Raw genomic sequence first — 17854 nt, forward strand, 5'->3', positions numbered from 1 at the left:
TCGCCTACATGTACGCTGTTCGACTCAATAGCATTCCGCGAAGTTACTATTTATAGCTCACAAGGTCATTTGCATAAGATATTGATGACGTTTTAGTCACGTGACAGTCGGACAGCGACACTTATTTCTACGCATTTGAGCTTATTTCAAAGTCAATTATCTTGACCCTGCATTGTTTTTAGCATGAATGATACCATAGAGTCAGAGAGAGAAATATTCAGAACAATTATGTAGTATTTCCAACACTAAGCTAACTGCCCTAGTTAGAAAGCCTGAATCCATTACGAAACCGCATGTTGTCCGACATTGTCTGTAATTCAGCGATGGGGAAATAGAGGGCAGCAGCTGCAGTGACGTCATCTTCGCGCAATGCTATAGACGACGGATGCTGCTCTCCGGCACCAATAACAATTGAAATGCTTAGCAACAGGCCTACAAGGAAATATGATTGTAACATGACTCCATAGCAGGATGGTGTGGAAAGGAAACCTACGAATATGTAGGGCAAATCCAAAATCGTATGATCTTCATTGTTGCGAATGGTATACGTCTTTTCTTACTCTATCGATGGTACTCAATCTGAAGAAATTCTGCTGATTGATTTAACTTGCTACAGTCTACAATCTGCTTCATAGTCACATTCGTGCCGTGTATTCTGGATCTGTGTCACCAAGAGGAGAAAATGACACTTACTTGTGACCCGGTCACCTCATAACAGTAAGAACACGTTATTGACACTTGGTGAGTATTCTACGAAAGCTATAACTAGGGTAAGAGTTCATACTGTGTGGGCAAGGCTACAAACAGAAGGATAGAGATTCTTAATCAATATGACCAGTGAGAGATGTTTTTTTCATCGTATTTTTTCAATCCTCTTTGATATAAGGCGTGGTAAAGCAATGTGATGCTGTAAAACGCCATGCCGATTTATCGGCGATGGGCGTCAATCTTATAGTCTCGGGATACCGATGCACAACGCCGATAGATCGGTATATTAACCGCCACAATTTCTGAAAAAAGTCCTTCAAGGTTTTTTTTTGGGCGAGTCGGGTTGAACGACTAGTCCCATTTCTTGAACCCACGACTCTTATCACTATGCCATCGATCTTATCTGATCATATCTCTTTATATATCAAATTGCAAGGGGCATCAAACCTTTCAGAAACGTGGAAAGCGAGATGCTGTTGTTAACCGCGACATTTTCGCGCCTTTTCTTTCGATATTTGCTTTTTTGTAAACACGATTTTTATTTTGGCAAAATTTCTTATGAGTTTTCCAATGAAAAATAATTTTCGCGACATCTAAATGTATTTTTGCGAATAACGGAAATACGCGAGAGAAAAAAGCTAGCGGCTAAAATTTTGTGATTTACAGTTTTTGCTGCAAACCGACACAGTCTCAGTATTCGAAAGTCAACCTTGTTTGCTATTTTTGGCATTTATTCCACCGATATACCTTAAAGGGCTGGGGCCATACGGTGCAGGCTTCTGTTTTCTTATGTGAAATTTGAGTACGCTTCGCCAATATTCAGGTTCAATAAATCAGAATATACATCAGTCTTCACCAGTGTTTATTAGATGATGTGTCCCCAAACGTAATGGTTACCGATAATAGAACATATTATCTCGATTTAAATAAAAAAGAGTGATAATGCACGCCGAAGGAATTTCATCACGTTTTTTCAATGAGTGCATTACGATTGCTGAAAATTGACAAATCAAATTAAAGCATCGTGAAACCGGCAAGGCATTTAACTGATAATGGTATTTATTAAAAGCCAAGAAGTACTCTATAAGAAGCTTAATGGAGCGTCGAGAGCCTGAGATGCCGACAATAGTATGCTGCTCACGTTCTGATAATCACTGGTGTCATCGGGGAACTATTACATGTATCTTCTCTAATCGGGCTAAATTACAGGTATCCATCATCGGGGACTGCGAGCGACAGATACAATTATATTTTTTTTGCGTGGATAGTTATCATCAATCCTTTGGAAATGAGAGCCCTAATTTCTGCAGACTACATACGTTTCAGATGAATCCATCCAAGGCTCTCCTCTACAGAAGCGTTTCGCACGGGCCTTTGAAACTTCACGCTGCGTTAGTAACGTACAAAAACCTGGAATAGACTGTTTTCTCGGCGTAGAAGTTAGAATTGTCCGGGGGAAAAATGCATTCTATCATGCGCTTATATATCTGAGCTATCGACCGTCAAGGCCTCTCTAGAAGTATCTACGAAATTTCGTAACAATACAATAGGCCCGGACATTTCTTCCAAGGGGACATTTTCTTCTTCAAAAACAGCCAACCACTTCAACCCAAAGACCGAATGTCACATGCACGTATATTATGAATGAAATGGCCAGGGCCATTGTGCTCACCTCTTGTGAAGGGAAGATGGATGAAGCATTAAGTTAGGGATCTGTAGCTAAAGCAGTGACAAAACGTGCCGTCATTGTAAAATGGCGGTGCAATAGGAAAACTTTTACCTCTGTGACCTTGAGAAGTAGGTCAAATCAAAAACCCACATTTATGAAATGTATCCTTACTAGGAGTACCTACCATAAAAATGTTATGAAAATCAGACCACTATTAAACGAGCAATCAAACATTTTAACTTCGGACATTAAATTTGGGCCCCGGGTGGCCAAACTAAGAATTTTTCAAGATGCCCGCCTGGCACCCATATTGGCTATCACATTTGATAAAAAATCAAGGATTTAGTAGAGAGTACATGTACATAGATATACATCCAGATCAAATTTGGTTGCAATCCGATCATTAGTTTCGGAGTAATAGTACTGTGTTTATTTTTCAAGATGGCTGCCTGGCGGCCATATTTGATGTCCGAACGGCCGAAATTTTAGGGGTGGAATAGAGAATCTCCAGATACATGTCCACACTGGTTTAAAACCTTCTAGCTAAAATAGATAGGAAACATGCTACTGTTCAGTGAATCAGCAAACTTTGACCTCTGTGACCTTGAAAAGGAGGTCAAATCAAAAACCCGGAGGATATATGATGCACCTTTGCTAGAAGTACCTGCCATATTTTTTTCAAAATTTCCTGACTACTATTAAGGGAGATATTGCATATTTTCACTTTTAACGTTTGGCCCCCTGGTGGCCAAACCATGAAACGAATCGGACCGAAACTTGGTCTCCAAGGTGTCATTACATAAGGGTACATGTGTACCAAGTTTCAACTCAATAGCTCTAACAGTTCCGAAACGTGCCCTGCTAACGGACGACGGACGACGACGACGACGACGACGGACGACGGACGCCACGGTATGGGATAAGCTCACCTCTGCTAAAAGGTGAGCTAAAAACCACGGTTCGCATATGATTTCTGGCTGCCGAATTTCATTTTCATGAACAATAAGTAAGAAATTATATTCATAGTTTGCACTCTAACTTTCAAATCTGGCAGATTCAGTCAATTTACATGTGCCACGTCATCTTATCTATCCTTATCTCATATGATAATTTTCCTTCAAAGTAAACGTCATACGTAGTGCGTCATTGTCATGTTAATCACGTCTTAAATCTGAAGCAAAAAGAAATCAATGGTTGCTTTTCTTCCTAAAAGATGAAAGGAAATGGATTAGCTCTATCTTTTAATGAGTTTAGCAGAAGGCATTAATCTACAGACGCCATAATGTTCAGATTCACCCCAACATTTTCTTTCTCGTTTTCCTATTTACATTTTAATGTAAATAGGAATATCTGAATACAGTCTGCGGAAAATAGATTTAAAAGCCGTATAACTACATCCCGCTAGAACTTTGGTTCCTGTTGAGCAAATTGAACAGCGTGGCATCCCCTGTTTATTTTTTTATAACTAACAGAGAGAAGGCAAACTATGAAAATGTTATCTTTTTCAGGATAAATAACAACAAAGGTACAGAGAGAAGGCAAACTATGAAAATGTTATCTTTTTCAGGATAAATAACAACAAAGGTACAGACAGAAGGCAAACTATGAAAATGTTATCTTTTTCAGGATAAATAACAACAAAGGTACATGTATATACGGCTCGCTTATAAGTTTTTTTTATAACATTAACAGCTGCCTGATTAGGAGTGTGTCTTATTACACACGTTGTCAAAGGGAATGTACATTTGAACTTTACCCTTTCGATGAAGTCTCAGTAGAAAACTGCACACGACGCTGATACCAGCAGTTCCAATGTGACCATCACTTATACAGGAAACTGTGGTCCATATGACAATACATGTACATGTATATCTTATTGTACGTGCAATCATGTATCTTGCCATAGTTGGAACTATTAAGTTAATGGAAACAAAATTCGCCCAGGGGAAAACTGCATCATGTCTCATTAAGTGATGGTTAACTGAACCTGATAGAAGAAATGTGCGCGAGAATAAGTCTGAATGTCATTTCTGCTAAGATAATAGCCTATGACATTTTAGCTAGAATACAGACCGACAAAAGGACACACGTCATGGTAACTTTTCATAAAGGTTATAGCTTTACCAGCAACTCAATTCTATGTCTGTGTAGACTTCCATGGAAGGAGGCAATTGACGCCCCCGAGGAAACTCTTAGAGCGAGTCGTATGCGTTTCGGCCGGGAATCGAACCCGCTATCTTACATTCCACTTTTTTTTCAATGCTTGAAACTAAGCCAGGAGGTAATGTAAGCACTACACATGTATACCATTTCTACAAAGGCTATCCTTTCTCTTCTAATATGAAATCTAATTACAGCGTCTTGCCTTTATCTTGTTATGCAGCGGCCAGAATCGTATTACTGATTTACGTTCATGTCAACCAAGGGAGATATATCTTGTCAATGAGTAAACACCCGTACCGTCGGCAGATAAAGACCATTGTGTTTCGGTTTTGTTTTTAGTACACGATGGGTTTGCCAATTTTCTTTGCTGACCAAGCTTCGGACTGTTTGTCGAAATATCAGACGAGTGTTCAGGCCAGAGACCTCTATTAGCCAGCGTGTACATTCTGTGTACATTTTAATGAACATAGGTTGGTGAAAAAAGTACACCAAGGGTGCTTTAATTCCCACCAAATTTTATATGTGTTATGAAGAGGCTTTTATCAAAATAATAGTAAAAATTCAAAACATTCCAATACCGATTGCCTGAGAAAAATTGATTTGTGTACAGGATTGCCATCAAATCGTCACTCGCGGACTGATAATTATGGGCCAATTAGAATGCAAGTTCTAAACTGGCCACTGACACAACATTTCCTAAAATTAATTATCAAAAAGTATATCCCTGTTATGGCCTGGCTCTGTAGATTAAGAATCCACCAAAGATTGAAGAATAAATCCACTTTCACCCATCACAGTCATGTATTTACCACAGCTTCACAGTTCAGTACGGACTATACTTCCGCCTGTGGATGAATACATGTCTCTGCCCTTCATATCCGAATCATATCAGCAGCTCGGAGAGGAAAGTAATCCATATCGTCGGGCAGCTAAACCCCATTTTGACCGAACCTGGAAGTGCGGTTCCTTGTTTTGTTATGATTGGTTGTTATAGCCTGGGATGTCCCTTTATAGAATCCACCGGTTATATTTCATTTTGCAATTCCCGAACATTCCAATAAAGCCATGTACATGTAATTAGTCTAAATGGATTCATTGTCCCTAAACACCTAGAAACATGATTTATTTGTCGTCCCATATCAATTATCGGTAGCAAATAATATGATTTGGCGGGCAATTTGGGGCCATTTTGAATTTCTCGAAGTGCCAAAGTGAACTGAGTTCTGCCGGTGGAGCCAATAATGAGACACACAGGGTTTTAAAAGTCAACCATATGAAATATGGAGCGGGTTGTAGCCGCAATAAGTGATTGGGAGGCAATGTTAGACGCCATCTTGGATTTCTCGAAATGCCCATGGAAGAAACTGAGGAACACCCATGTGTATTGGATTTTAAACATCAACCATACATGTAAAAGCAATGACCAGATTTCCTTGCTCACCAAAATTATGCCCGACTGATAACACGCCTTGGCAGTTCCCACTTTACCGCTGAATATCATGCCGATGAGAATTCCGATTAATCAAAAAGCAGAAATCCACGATTTCACGATTAAACTACTCAATCATTTCAATCCATCATGGCTCTCAGCGAGCTCGTCAACTAAAGTCGTTATAGATTGGTTCCGATCGTGTAATAGAGAGCTGCATTTGAATTCTGTTTATTTTATTACTTCTAACCAAACATGAGCAGTAAGCGCCAAACATGCCAAATTGGCCTGGTGTTACCGCCAGTCACTCTCTAAATAAGGAAGAGGGAAATTCACTCTTTAAGAGTTAATTTAGTGCTCGCTCTTCTTATAGAGCGGAAAGCACGAAAGAGTGAAACTTACTTTTATGTCTAGATTATCTTTACATTCTGCTTTAATCTTTTTCAGTGTGTTTATTAGTTTCAGCTCACCTGAAAGTGTGTTCCACGTTAATCACGTCAATTACGGTCATAATCATTAAATGGGAAAATATAATCAAAGTTTCACTCGTCGGTTTTTTCAAAGAGGGATAACTTAATGAAACGCATTTCACTTTATTCATAGAGCACGCAAAGTGCAATATCCTTTGTGAATATTTGAGAGCAAATACATTATTTCCTTGTACCCCTAGGTCGATCGAGTAGTCAGGGGAAATTATTGTTTAAAATTGGTCTTTTGATATTTTCCAGGTCACTTGAGAGCAAGATTTCCAATTTTACTCGGAAATCCAATTCTGGGGCTGGGGAATCTATGACCATAGCGATGGACAGAACTGTCACAGTTTGTCTGATGGTTTGTATACTAAATAAATCAGTACTAGGGTCATCAGAGGTCAAAAGATCACCATTTTTAGTGATTGCTTCAAATCTTGCGCCTGACATTATAAATAGATTGAATGGGAAATATATGCTGTAAGCAGCCTGAAATACCCTTATACGATATTATACGATACTTGTATCTGTCCATGACAATAATATTTAGGGTTTGACGCAAAACTTGTTGAATATCACATCGATAAAACACGCTCATTAATAGATCTCCAACTGTCACCGAAATAGCCTGTGATATGTAGCAGGTTTTAGAAAATTAACTTCTGACAGCGCAACGGACGGTAAATATAATCACCAAGGTTATGATTTCGATGCAAATATTGGACAGAAACCGACATAAGCCCAACATTTCCGACTGCATGTTATTGACATTTGTGTTCAATCCATCAATTAACGCTAGCGCTGCATGCATGGTTTGCGTCATGATGACAAGTTATTTGAAGATGCGCTATCTACATCTTGTACTTCGCATATACTTATATCAATCCCAGAATCCGTCTTATCCGCGAAATCCGTTTCATTCGCAGTATCCGCCTTATCCGCAGAATGCGTCCTATCTGCAGAAATGACATAAATCCGTAATCGTGCCGCGTGTCTTTGTCTCCCTATATAAAATGTTACTTTGTTCAATAAAACAAAAGGATGACAGATCATTGATGTTTATATAGGATTAAATAGTTCATAAGAGAAAATCTATATAGATATGTCGAGATTTTGCAAGATTGAATGAAAGACACGTTATTTGTAATAATTTAGGACTCAAACAGATCCTTCTTCGTGCTTTAGCAACAAACAACACATATACGTGAAGGTATGTAGTCAAAAAGTTACGCAATTTAAATTTTAATACTACATTGTACAGCACGAAAAAAAATTATTATAGGCTATATGCTACTGATAATATTGGAACCGAGGTACATAAAATCTTAAAATCCAATAGGATTTTGCCGTGAGGAAGATATTAGTATCGTAGCACTGTTCCAGTGAGGAAAAATGATGTCAAAACGTCCAATCAGTAGTCAATATAGAATGAAGGAAACTAGCTTATCCCCATTTTGACAAGATTCCTTAAAAATCCGAAAAAATTCGTAGAATCCCGGGAAAGGAAACTTTCTTTGATCTTCCGACGTTGGTACTTCTTTCGATAAAACAAGGAATGAAAGTCAGTTATTGGTACAGTTAAAACTATAGTATACAACATTTCTCATTTGGAAAATTATCAAAAGTATCAAAAAGTCAAAAGGCCAAAGGTCATAATCAATCCTTTGACAGTAGATGACAGAAGTGGCCGCTATATCGATTTGATTATATACTGTGATTTGGACAATCAATCAATCAGTTCGTATTGGTTCCAAGATTGGCGACTAGGAAATCTGAATAATTCAGGAGATAATATTCTGATTGTGAATATATCCGCTGATGGACATCACCAAGGACACTGCCGCAATCAGAGCCCAGAATCCCTGACCAATTAACTGATGTACTTTGATTATGTCAAAACAAAACAATTTTAAATTCGGTTACTTATTTGATATCCGTGTATATGATCGATCGTATTTACAATGTAGTTTATCGCACAAGACCATGCCGTTTTTACGAGATGGTGTGCCTGTACGCGAAATCATATCGACTGGAGAAACTGTGGAGGGAAAAAAAGATTCAGCCTAAACCATATGTTATATTAAGAATTGATAACGACTACCTACTGGCACATAGCCTGGTTGATCGCACCTTTTTTGGCCGTATTCTGTCATGACCAACCATTTCGTCGACCGTCCTGAGAGCCACAGTACTGTTAACCGACCGACTCACAACGGAGGAACTTACGGTGGCTGGGAAAGGACATGGTGATTTTTTTTTTTCAATGACGAAGTTTTTTTAATCTCAGGCGCCTGACTTGGTAAATCAGGCGCCTGACTTAGTAACTCAGGCGCCTGAGATAAAAAGAAAACTTCGTCATTCGTAAGTCAGGCACCTGAGATACTATAAGTCATGCAGGCACCTGAGAAAAAAAAACCTTCGTCATTGAAAAAAATCACCATGTCCTTTCCCAGCCACAGTAGGAACTTTCTCTACATGTTGCAAAATTTTGAATTGACAAAACATGCCTTAAAATTCCATCCTTTGGACGGTGCCTGTCATGTGCTTAGCAAGATATGCCGTAATTGCTAGTTTAGTTGAGTTTGTGTGTTCTTGACAGAGTTGACATTTATTCACACTGATTTGCATTTCATTGTACAGGATAACTCACAATAAGCCAGAGTTACAGACGTGTTTGGATATTTCTATCCAAAATCTCTTAAGAAAGCAATGAATTCTAATCGCCTGACTAGAAGAATACATAAAATGCCATCGGAAATTAATGGATTTCGCATGCAGAAACATAAATCTCTAAACCACTTTCTATAAATGGGTTTAACTATGCAATGACATTTGTGATTGTCAACTCTTTCTGTTTGTGACCACCACTGAAAATCGTGACAACCATCACGATTCGTCAAAGTTTTAAAAAAATTAAAAGCATGGTAAATTTTGTGTGGTTGCGCTGAACGAAATTAATCAAATAAACTAGTCGGAAGAAAAACGAGGAAGAAACGTCTACTGAATTTAGTGGTACATGTACACCCAGACAATCGTAAAATATACTACACTTGAAGAGATTTGTGTGAAAGTGGTCGGATATGAAACAAACATCGCCATTCAGGAGATTGTGTAACTTCTTACCATGTAGAAGTTACAGTTCTATTGAAAACAGCAATAAAAAGCTATCATTGAAGTCACATTTCAAACCTTGGCAATCTTCGTATCCAATGTTCCGTGCTGATATTAAAAATGATAAACTTAAGTTCCCTTGGTAAACTGATCGAATAGGGATTTTCTCAACATTCATCACATATAGCATGCGGCCTTCACTTGCCGACAGCTTTTTCTCCCAATAAAACATAAGTGGTGGAAGATTATTATCTTCGTCGCCTTTACGGAATCGGATCGCAATATTTGAAATAAATCTTTTATTTTTCATTTCATGCATATTTAAACGAAGTAGACCGAGGGCGCTCAAACTGAAGAGGTTGGGTGTACGTTCCGCTGAAAAGATTTCCCCGATCGATCCGTCAAAAAGAATGACCATTTTGCCAAAGCACAGATGTAGAGCTATCCGTGGTCACAGCGACTTTAAGCAAGAGGGAAACGAAGGCACACTTATCTACGACTATTTGTTAAGGGGCAAAATAGCCGAAGAAAACTGTAAGATACAGTTTTGAACACAGACAACAGGATTTATCTACATTTATAAGAACCCTCCATTTGAGCTGATAATGGTATACGACTTTTATACGTCGACGGCATGTTTGGTGGGGCGTACACCGAGAGGACTGATCTTAATGATATCTGTCTCTACTCCGAAGAGGGGTCAGCACTCCCTTCATCATATTGAAACAAATGTTAGGTCAGTCTGCCCGGACGCGAAACTATACATGTACCACGGAAACTATGCTGCCTTTGGACAATCGCATATTTTGCCTCACAGTGGCACATCACAAGTCATCACTGATAGTCACGTTTTCCGTGAGAATTGTTTTGGGACGGGTACCCGCCCTTAAAGCGTCTCACGAACGCCGCATCAAAAAGGCATATTTCCCACCAGATTTGTGAGAGACTAATCATCGCTTCTGCCAAACTGCCGCCAATTCATCACAATTGAACGGGATCCCGATGGCGGCAATGTGAAGTTCTCAACGAAGCTTGGCGCGATTGCGGAGCTCATGGGGCTATTGCCAATAAAACACGGCTACCGAGACAGCTTTTATCACCCGGAATAATCAGCTGAATTAACATAGAGATTACAAACAAATCTTCGTATTATCTACAGAAACATTACATTACACACAAGGTCACCATCGCTTAGATGAAGCTATCATTTTCTGCTCGTTCACCAAACGTCATTACGCGATGGCTTATTTTATTAGGTCATCCATAACATTCGCGCTATACCGTACTGATAACGTCAAATCAATTGGCTGAAAATTTTATGTTACAGCATCATTCGCATTAAACACAAGGCCATCATCATTGACCGTTCCGACTAGGCGATCATTTTCTGTTCGTTCACCAACAAACGTCCTGACAGGATGGCTTATTTTATCAACCCATCCATAACATTTGCGCTATGCCACTTTGATAACGTCAATAATATTGGCTGGAAAAAACCCTGTATAAGTTACAGCATCTTTCGAATTAAACACAAGGCCATCATGATTGACCGTTCCGAGGAGGCGATCATATTCTGCTTGTTCACTAACAAACGTCATGACGAGATGGCTTATTTTATCAAGCCATCCATAACATTTGCGCTATGCCATTTTGATAACGTCAATAATATTTGCTGGAAAAAAGCCTGTATAAGTTACAGCATCATTTGAATTAAACACAAGGCCATCATCATTGACCGTTCCGACGAGGCGATCATATTCTGCTTGTTCACCAACAACGTCATGGCGGGACGGCTTATTTTATCAAACCATCCATAACATTCGCGCTATGCCATTTTGATAACGTCAATAATATTTGCTGGAAAAAAACCTGTATAAGTACAGCAACATTCGAATTAAACATAAGGTCATCACTATTGACCGGTTAGATGAAGCCATCATTACTCCTTTTTATCATCACATTATATTGACAGGGTACCTTATTATCATCAATAGCAATTGGGACGCCGTATATCTTTGATGACCACCATACAATGTAGTTTGGCTGCTGTGGCGTGATGGGCCGGTTATCACCACTGCGCAGTGGGTATTAAGAAATAGCAATATGAGGCACGAGCTCGGGGAAACACTATTATAGATCATCTGTCATTCTTTTTCGCACATTCTATCAACCACGGCTTTCCAAATTACGTATTTTTTTCCAAAAAAGGCTGTCCAGGCTATGTTCTTAATGGGTTACGTTATCCAACAGGAAATTGCGACTACTGTAAGCGGTTATATTTTCGCGGGCGTTTATAATCGCGAATTTCTCGAATAACCCCAATTCGCGAAAAGAAAAACACGAAAAATTAGTTTTTTTCTATTGGAAACCGAAAGAATAGCCATCAGGCGAAATAAAAACGTCGTTTTTTAGGAATTTTCGCGAATTCCAAAAAAAGATAGGCGCAAACGTTTTTAGGTTCGCTCGGTATATTAAAAAAAATTTACAAAGATATACATGTTCTGTTGGGTATTTTATTTCGTATTTCTTTAAAAGCAATTATTTTGTTATGAAATAAATGTACATGTACTGGTATAAAATCATTAGACAGATTCTGGTTTGCCGCGTCGTCGTACATCGGCTAAAATGAAGTCCTAATAATGTATCAACTTTGAATATCAAACATCTTTCGGTAATAAATCCTTCTGCTCTACGTGTGAAAAGATTCGAAATCGTGAACTCCGAGTATTACGAGGCAAGTCCAGTTTCCGAGCATCTCGTATTCTTGAGTTAAGAGTCCCCCGATCGCGTACGTCTGGAAGTAAACATGCTGCCTTGTTTTATAAACGCAGGTTAGTTCTTATTTGGCTAGGGTATTCGGATCTAGAGATCTTTGGGAACAGATGGTCCAAATTTCATATCAAAACCTCCATCCAGCAAGCCGCCGTAAGCAAAAAGATTTTTTTGAGTTGTTTGCTTATTTTCCGGTCTCTTGCGTGTATTTGCCATGTGAGCAGAGCTAACATGGTGCGTGGCCTTGGAAACTGTCCACGATCATGACGATAGGCCCAGTATGCAATAGTGGGAGCCTTTTTTTACCGACTTATTAACGGTTTCTCTAACTTTTTTCTGATTTATCCGACATTTCTCCGACATTGTCCGACTTTTCCCCGACTTTTTCCTGATTTATCCGACATTTCTCCGAGATTGTCCGACTTTTCCCGGCTTCGTCCAAAACGTCGGACAATGTCGGAGAATCGTCGGATGAATCAGGAAAAAGTTAGAGAAACCGTTAATTAGTCGGATAAAGCCTCCCACTAGTGATTTCTAGAACCTAAAGCAAATACGCGTATTTGCTTATTTAATACAAACTGCAGTACCGTTACATGCCCGGAGAAAGACGTTTTTGCGGAGGAACGACTCGGAATTCAGGAGAACAAGATGCACGCGGACCAAAGACTTTCATCGTGATGCTCGGTATAATGATTTAGATTCTCCAGGGTGGATCCTACCCACAAAAACTGAGTGTATGTTTTGTAAATCGTGCTGATGAGATTTACACGTTCCTTTCGTCACTATTGCCACTCTTCCAAAATGGCGGCTAGGATAGCCATCTTCATAGTTCCATTAAAACCTTATGCTTAAATCAACATAATTTAAGCCGTGTGGCCTTGTGGCCCAGAAATTGGGTCTTTGCTTTGACACAAATGTATCTCAGGGCACATCTCCCGGCAGTAAACGTACAAAAAAGGAATTAAACTTGTCCGAAATGAACCGGCGGTGGGTTCCGTCTTCAATCGACATCATGATATACGCAGTGATCGATATTTAGAAAAAGCGACGCGGAGGCCTCGGGTTTGACAGCTGATCATTTCTCATCATCATCTCACCACAAGTTCAATAAAAAATATTTAATACGATGTGATCTACATCATATTACGATGCAATTTAAATATATGTTTAAAAAGTCACTTTTTGGCCTCAAGACGGATTGTGGCTTTGTGTTTATTTAAACTCGGCTGATAATTGGAGAATTTCTTGCATGCAACGTTAACAAATTTCTGGATTTATTTCTGGAACGAAACGGACTTAGGGAATTTGAACCTCCATCATCATCCTCCACCCATTCAGTGGACTTTTATCAGCATGGATATTTTGAACCCGAGCCCTCAAAATATTCTGGGGAACCTTGTGCACTCAGATAGTGATATTGCAACAAACTGCTCTAGGCTGACTAAAGCCGTCCACCAATTCATTTTTTCAGAAATCGCCAACGAAATAGGTGAATTTGCTTGAATGGTCACTTTGTTACCATCAACATGACATTCTTCCTCAAAACAGAAGCCACTCAATCATTTAGCCATGAGGGAATACATTCCACTGAAGCAGTCAAGTGCATTAAATGTTCTTTTGAAGTCGAAACACAACTGCGGAATGCATGGCTTTGACACCCATGTTGGTGGTTTTTAAGCTTCATGCAAATTTTGGATATCATCTTGGCCGCGACAGAGTTTTTTAAAACAGAACATGGTACCTTCGGCTGCCGAAAATCTCCATCTACATGTAGCATTATCAAAACGACGATCAGAATCGATTAATCAAGTGACCATCTTTCCTGACTAACTAGGTGTATCATGCCAAGTTATGCTCCATGATTCAGAACAATTCAGAGCAGAAACCGAACTAAAAGTCTGTGTAGAGATAGCGACCAATTGGCATTCTTCGAAAGATTGGCAGCTACCAGAACACAATTTTTGATTCGGTGGAGCAGTCAAAAAAGTTCCCTCAGAAGAAAGTTTCCGTCCCAACTATACGGCGACGGATAAAGGTATGAGGCTCTACCTTTAAATAGAGTTTATGACCGTCAAAATCGCGTAGTGTCCTAGGTCATTACATATAAACTTTTACACCAGCAGCGATAAATGTACGGAAATAATGCATTGATCGTGTAGCTAATTCCATTTGGCTATGGTGATGAAGACAGTTAGAATCCCCTCTTCTCCCCGCTGGCAACTGCAACTCATGTTGCCGATTCTTCGCCAGCAGTCACCAATACCGCTGCCATTGATGGCTAAACAGGAATGAGAGATTCAATCGAGGCAACGAATTATTCGAGATGTCTGAATATAGCTCTTGGGTGATGGGACTAAAATTGGACAATGAATAATTCGAGGAGCAGATCTGATCGTTGGCAGTTTTTGCAATTACAAGCAAGCTGGTAAGAATATCCACCAGCAATATAGTAACTGCTTTTCGATCTCTTTCGAAGGACGGTCATGAGCAGCATGTACCAATGTTTGAAGTAGTAAGGCTTGTTCTCAGAGGCCGTGTCGTCTTTTGATTTATCCCCTTTAAAGGGAGACTGGGGACTGGTGCTTTCATGCAGCCGCCTATACGTGTCTCTACTACCTCACACAGCCATGACAGCCAGCGCACAAAGGATGGTTTTAGTGTTGGTGTCATGAACGTATCGGAAATTATGATCGCCAGAATACTGTCGGACAAACATCTTAGGCAGGGCATCTATAGACTGTTTCACAGGGGAAGGTCATTTCTCCTGTTCAGCGGGCTCATTCATGGTTCCTCAGAGTACTAAAAGGCACGTGGAACCCGGTATATCTTTTGCAGCTTTTCACCTGTTACCTTACCGCACCGCATCGAGACAGAAAGGGTGGAGCGATAAACGTTAAGCCAAAGCGCCTCGGGTTTGGGCGGGGCTGTCTAGATTTCATTATACAGAGACACAACAGTGGCGTGATAAGTTCAGTTCTACTGCACCTAAAATTTGGCACGCTGTTCGCACAAATCATTTTAAAAACTCTTCGAGCGTTCCCTCGAATTAACACAGCACGTGGAATTCGATAGCGCGAGACCACTACCACCAAAACGAGGCACTATTTAAATGCTGGCATTGGAATCAAAGTATGTTAGAATGTTACTTTACTACAACCTCGAATTTGTCATCGGATAATATGTCCACGTGAATGATACAATACCCATTTTTCAGCCTAATATTTATTTGGCCAGCAATCTGCCAACATCAACACTCCACCGTCAGAAGAATGCGCTGTGACGAACCTGTTAGAACCAAATTATGCCAGAATTGTCTTGATAGTCTTTCGAATAACATAATCAGTATTCTTGCCAACTGTTCGTTTCACTTGGGAATATCATTGTATCTTGTTGAGCGAGATTGCCGCACCATCTGATCCATAAGAGATGATTAAAGCTGCATGTTCTGCAATAGTTGGTGAAAATTGGCTGCTGCAAGATTCAGGGAATATTTAAACAAACCCTTACATTTTTGCTGTTTTTTGTGCATCAAATCCCGTAAGCTTGACAATTTTTTATACGGAGTGGCAAAAAACAGTAATGGTTTGCCCGTTTGTTTGCACTGTTCTTGTCTTTTGTACCAATTTATAAATGGGAGTAGGAGTTTTAAAAATTAGATAATTTTATCAAACTTTGGAAAATAAACCCAGATGTTCTCTTCGATCGTGTTTTTGTGTGCATCGAATTACAATTGACTCTTCTTTAATCAGACTCGTAATCTAACGGATCACCTTTTCCCTGGACTGATTATTTTCCCTTCCTCCGCCTTGCTATAGGAAATTTTAAAAGAAATTGTTATTTAAGCTTTGGGAAGTGAACCCCGATGTTTCGTTCGCCTTGTTCGCGGTGTCAGTACATGTATTGGAGGAATCCTGCGTGCTACATTTTTACTCTCTAACGGGCCGGGCGAAGTGATTACCGGTCTGCATTCATTTCGTTCCGCCACATAGAGAGGACATGTAGGTAGGGTTCCAGAGTCTCACGTACCATGGCCTTCCACATGCTTCTCTACCTTGCATGGTTCACCATTTGCAGTATATACTTTAACTCGAATTTTCCAAATTAATTTCAATTTATCTTATCAGTAATACGTTCTTTGGTTTGCTTCTTGTCTTCTGCTTTAACAAAGGGCATTAACCTAGGCTCATATATCTTAGACTAATGACCATACAATGACTCCATTATCGTAAATCGAGAGTGTGTCACGAGGGACACAGAGGCGTGCAGTGTATATAATCATAGAAATTACATTTAAAGAGAAAACTTTTCGTACTGTAGTATCTGTGACTGCTGATAGGGAGATTACAGACAAGAGCCAGGTGGGGTCAGATAACGGTTTAACGAATTTCCCGATAGGTGTGTTTTATCTATTGATCAGGCTTCATCTTGGCCTCACCACCTCGGACTAGACCTTCAGGCCGGCGAAACTGCGTCGCACGATCTTTGACAAAGCGGCGAAAGATTACATGGATGACCCTGGCTGTAAGAATGTTTATTACGAGGCACGGACATGTATTAGCATATGAAATGTTCAGCTAGTAAATACTTACTTTCATTGGGTCATCCTGTATTTAACCACCGACTCTAGTGTTGATACCAATTATCATTATTATTATTGTTTATTTCGTAAAGCAGTATACAATTTTAAATACAAACAGAAGTAGTGCATTCGTGCAATTGGTGCGACGGCGACAGAAATTACAATCCGATGGATTTAAAGAGATCAAAATGAACACACATGATAATGATAAGAATGAAGAGGATGGGTCACAAAGTGTGATATTTAGAAGTTTAGTCTATACATAGCATGTCAATGATAGTAGATATTTCCTCCTGAGAAATTAATTCATCCCCAAAGTCCCTCATAGATAAAAGTTATGTTATTTGTTGTCCCCCACGATCTAAGTCGATGTCATCAAAGGCTGGTACTGGTATTTGGGTATTTAACACACAAAAGGAATAAAGTCATATACATGTATATCAATCATCAACACTTACCGCCCCATCTTGATTGCGTTGGTTTTTCCTTCGACAGAATATCACCTTCGACTCATTTCCTTTGTTATCCTTTATGTCGAGATAATGCAACCGCTCTCCTATTACTAGTAGAATTATCCCCAATCTAACTTCGCTTAACTGTCACGCAGATTAATCCGATCCCCTCCATATAATCCAATAATAATTCGAGGTGGCATCAGTTTTTGTCAGCAGGAGCAAGAACTATTTATAGGTCGACCTTCCTCCGAGAAGCTGCGTCGGTTGAGTGCCGAATCCTCGGCCGCTATCCCGCCGCGAAACAACGCTCCACAGTCAAGTCGACGACTGGCGCCGAATAAGTCCCGCAAATATGGCCCAAATTAGATTTCCGTATGTCTTTGAACCAATATTCGGCGGATGCAAATTCCCTGTCCCTGCGGGCTTGCACAATCTCACAGATCTGAAGGCAGTTCGCCTCGAGTGTTTAACTCCATGACGATAAAAACCTTGCCGGTA

At 39.7% G+C, this 17854-nt stretch overlaps 1 long non-coding RNA gene across 2 annotated transcripts in view; it reads right to left on the bottom strand.

Annotated features, from left to right (window-relative positions):
* The window catches only part of LOC135482729 (uncharacterized), a 63480-nt gene extending 45884 nt beyond the window's left edge, over positions 1-17596 (bottom strand). For both annotated transcript variants that reach the window (XR_010446269.1, XR_010446268.1), the window contains exon 1: positions 17360-17596. This is a non-coding gene — a long non-coding RNA (uncharacterized LOC135482729). The remainder of the gene's footprint in view (positions 1-17359) is intronic.
* Between the last annotated feature and the right edge of the window lie 258 nt (positions 17597-17854).

The sequence above is a fragment of the Lineus longissimus genome, chromosome 2 (genome assembly GCF_910592395.1).
Source record: "Lineus longissimus chromosome 2, tnLinLong1.2, whole genome shotgun sequence".
Classification (NCBI taxonomy): Eukaryota; Metazoa; Nemertea; class Pilidiophora; order Heteronemertea; family Lineidae; genus Lineus; species Lineus longissimus.